This window comes from Pinus tabuliformis, chromosome 2_1 (assembly GCF_031772625.1).
Source record: "Pinus tabuliformis cultivar Carrire ecotype Pingquan chromosome 2_1, CPIR1, whole genome shotgun sequence".
NCBI lineage: Eukaryota > Viridiplantae > Streptophyta > Pinopsida > Pinales > Pinaceae > Pinus > Pinus tabuliformis.
In genome coordinates, this window is record NC_142299.1 from 302,948,249 (window position 1) to 302,953,056 (window position 4,808).

Below are 4,808 nucleotides of genomic sequence, written 5' to 3' on the forward strand. Positions count from 1 at the left end.
GGACTGCAGATAAAGATAAGGACATTCCACATACTGATGGATTGGCCAATGACCTTCTTAACATTTCAACGGAAAAAGTGAAGCATGTAGTTCAATGGGTTAGTGTTGCATTAGTAATGGACTTGGCATCCATATCCATATTCAACAAATATGGATTTAACTATTCTTTCAAGAACTCCCCAAACAAAGGGACATCAAATGTAGTCCTTCAAAACAACCAGCAGACTATAACATCAGAGGATCCTTCCGCTGCACAGTCATTTAAGAATCAAGCTTTTTCATGCTTTATGTCTTCCAGAAGTTCCACTCATGTATCCCTTGATAATAAAGTTCAGGCAAGGCTTGCATTGTCATCTATAGCTCAGAAAAATAGTGATTGAAGGCGTAGTATTTCTGATCAAGGGGATTTTAGATTAGCTGTTCCTTTGGTGACCAGTGCAATGAAGCTCCAATCTCTTGGCGCACCTATAAATCCCAACAACATAAAATTTGTGAGTAAAGTTTATTCAGAAGCACCTTTAAAAGGTATTGGAATTGAATGGATAAAAGGAAATGGACTGAATGAGACAATGGATCTGGCTAGGAATCTCCAACAAGAAGCACAGAGATGGTTTTTGAAATTTATAAACGATATATTGGATGTTGGGTTTCGTATGGAAAACACAGATTTTGACAATGCCTCTACAGCCAAAACTCAGTCGCAGCAAGATAGCAGCCAAATTGCAACAATGTTATCTCAACTTAAAAAGGTTAAAGACTTGCTAGATCAGCTTGGGCATAAAAAGGAAGATATGTCAGACACCAAGTTCGTAGAAAATATTGATCGTTTGAAGAGAAAAAAATATGGTTTTCTGTCTTCATTCACTTTGAGCTTGGTGAGAGCATTTTCCACATCAACTTTGTGTTCTTTTATCTTTACATATGTGTGTTCTTTTGGTTTGGCAACATTAACAAAACCATCGTCACCACCATCATCATTGGAGCATATTTTCAAGTACAACCAGTTATCTGGTTTTGAGGGGCAGCCATGTCCACCTTGGCGTCATCTTTTAGTCTGTTGTAGATCATGGATGGAGTTACGGGACTACAAGCATTGGCTAATCACTCAGGATTTTCCCAAGGACCCTAGGCCTACACGAGAAGAAATGATTGACACCTATGTTAAAACCCCTGTTGTTGTTCTCAGAAGGTATTTTTCTTCAGTTTACTTCATCTTTTATATTACCAGGTGTTCATAATTCTTTCCTCCCATTCCCTCCTCTTTCAGAAGGATTTCGATCTCCTTGATAGTAAGTAGAAGGGTCACGCTATTAATCTCACATTAACAAAGGTGGACTATCTCACATTAAAGACAATGGTGAGAGCTTGCTGGTTTATGAAGCACTATACTCGCCAAAAACTTGACGAGTCCGAAAGTGGACTTGAAATGCGGGGTGGTTTATGAAGCACTATACTGGCCAAAATCTTGACGAGTCTGAAAGTGGACTTGAAACACTTTCTTTAATGGATAAACAGATTCAGGCCCCTGAAAAACCGAAGGGAACTCACTGTACAGATGTATCAACTCAAATCTGCCATCCAGACAATTTTTAATTGGGTTTTGAGCAAAAGTCACTAGAAAACTATTGAAGCTTATAAAAAATTAAAGTGACATATCATTATTGGGGTTTTGGTGAGACATGTTAGTATGAATATCACAGAAATGGAAAAATTTCCCAATCTGAAAAGTGGTTTTTTGATGCAATTCTCGAGTTTATTATGATATTATCTTCTTTCACAGTTTTAACATTGTATATTGTCATAACATTCTCGGATGTGCATGCCTATTTTTATGGATTTCCTCTTGTCATTGTTGTCTTTGTGATTCCTTTTTAGTTGCAAGCTTACTCAGAAATCACAGTTCATATCTTTCATGTATTTTTAAAAGTTTGGCTTGTCATTGTTTATGTTATTCAAACTTCTTACAAGTACCCACCTTTCATGGATTACAGTGAAGAGGAGGCTAAAAAGAAAATATATGCCCTGAGTACCACTGTATACACTGGATTTTAGTGTAATATAGATGAAGCCACATCAGAAAGATTAAAAGGTACGTGTATGTGCATCCCACTTGAATCACTTACGAAGTTTGTCAAACTATTTATATTTTTGTCGTACCTACCTACCTTCCCTCTAGGTCCTGTATTGATAGATTTTATATTGATTTCAGAACAACCTCTTGTTAATTGGGTGCTTCCTGATGGGTATGGCGACCCCGAACTTGGTATATTTGCAGGTGAGAATATAGTTTATATCTATATTTTTATGAAATTGTAGTTTATTTGTATTTTTTAATGTTTGTCTTCTTACATGCTTTGAAACCTATTTGGTATATAGGACATCTTCTCTCAGAATCAAATTTTATTAAAGATGTTTTTAAAAAATGGTCATTTAGGAGAATTCAATCTTTTAAAAGATTTTATTAAAAAATGGTCTTTTAGAAATTCATTTCCGAATTTGGTTATTAGTGATTAAACACATTAGTTATGACCTGATTAAACAACTTGTTTATGAGCGAGAATATAATTTATTTGTGTGCTTAGTTTGTTGTTTGTGTTTTTGTTTAGTAATTTAATTTTAACATGCTCAACAATAAATATTGGCCTCTTAGGACATTGATTCATTGATTAAACAACTAAGTTATTAGCGATTAAACAACTCAGTTATAGATGATTAGACATCAATGATCACAATTAGGTAATTAGTAATACACGCGTTGATTTGTTACTGACAAAAGGAATTGTTACTCAGGTGATAGATACAACAACAGGGTAATAACACCCTATCCTAATCCACCCAGGCCTCCTAGTGAGAGACTGAGGCAGAGAAACTACGATAGGCCGAGATTTAACAGGGAAAGAGATTCCAGAGCCACGAAAGGAAGAGACAATATGCAAGGAGAACGTCAAGATTATAGACCCATACCAAAGGAAGGAAGGGGTAATTACCGGCCAATGGAAGGACAATATAATTACAGGCCTATGGAAGGATGGGACAATTATAGGCCAGTGGAAAGATGAGACAATTACATGACTATGGAAGGACAGGACAATTACAGACCTATGGAAGGAAGAGGCACAATGCAGGGAGAGCGATGAGATAGTAGGCCACCATACGAACGAAGAGAGCCAATCCAAGGGGAGGGGAGGGAATATATGCGACCTGAGGACCGAAGAGACTCTATGCCGCCAATTGACCGAAGAGGTTCATTCTAAATAAATGTCGAGAAGCAGTTGGAGGGGAAGGTAAGCTTCTAAATACAAGCTAGAACATATGATATATTAACTCTAAATATAGTACATGAAACTGTTTAGCTAAAAAAAAAACATATGTTATACAGGGTTGATACACAAGTAAACAAGATAATTGTTCAACTATATATAAAGATGTATAGGGATAACTTATAATTTGGTATCAAAATTATTTAATTGGCGAACTGTTATCTGTGTGCCTTAATTCTGATTTTTTGGTGTAAAACTTTAGAGATATAAGCTTGTGCCCTCTCAAATATATATATATATATATATATAAAACTTCCTAGTTGCTTTTATAGTTCTAGTAAGGATAGGAAGGGCTTATAATATATATATATATATATATATATATATATATATATATATATATATATATTTCTGAATTGACTTGCCTCCTCTGTAAGATTTTATTTTTCTCGATTAAAGTTTGATTCCATTCTTGCTATGCAGGTAGGTGACAACATTCTGGTTACTAGATTAAATGGAAGGCACATACCAAAGTTGGTGTCTTGCTTCTCTCCCAATACAAAGAATTCGTAAAAGTTCATTCATTCATTGGAACTTTTGTTATGTGGCTAATACATGCAAAGTGTAAATGGTAGACGTGAAATTATGAAGCTACGCTTTGCAAAATATGGACTATAGGTTTGTGTGAATAAATCAATTTTAAAATTTTATGTTTAGATGATATAGGGAAAATGGGTGTCGTGACTATGATCGAACACTCACGTATGAAGTTTCTTATTAATTAGACTATAAATACATTCAATATCTACAGGTTTAAATGTTTCAATTTTGATTTTATAATGTAGCACAATCTGGCTAGAGATGATTGTGAATCTAGTGTTATATTCAAATGAGCATCTCTTTCTCAAGTTTCTTTTTTTCCATTTTTCTTTTCTTTCTCATTATTGGCAAGGAGCTCGATGATTTTTTTATTTGATCTAGTGTATGAGGGAGTTCATGGATTCATTTTCTATGCTTCTTGAAAGCAAAGGGTTTCCTTTCCCTCATTTTCTCTCCTCGTATTTTCCATTGATTGATTCCTATCCCACCTTGGTACTTCCTCCATTTCTCAAATGTCATATAGTAAATCATATGATGTGGAGGGAGCATGAACGTGAAGGATACCATCGTTATTATGCCATTGTTCTAGGACATTTATGTTAATGTAACTTTTTTCTTAAATTTAATCTCTTGCTACTGTAGAAACTCAAATTTTGATTGTATTTAATTGTCCATATATTTCGCTTGATTATTTCTTTCCACATTTCCCTACTCCTCCTATCAGCGCTCCTTTGCACCTCTTGGTGCAATTGTTAGTGTATATATATATATATGATTTAGTATTGTGAAAGTGAAGACAACTTTATGTTTACTTTTATATATATAATGGTTTAAATTCTCGTGTATCTGTAACGAAGAGTTTTAAGGAATGTCTAAGTTAGACATACTTCAACTTTAAAGAAGCTATAGAATATGGTGAATTTAGAAAAACAAAATAAAACCTCTATA

General features: G+C 34.6%; 1 pseudogene; it reads left to right on the plus strand.

Moving 5' to 3' along the window:
* The first annotated feature begins 440 nt into the window (after positions 1-440).
* On the plus strand, positions 441-3,254 carry LOC149200010 (uncharacterized; annotated as a pseudogene).
* The last annotated feature ends 1,554 nt before the right edge of the window (positions 3,255-4,808 follow it).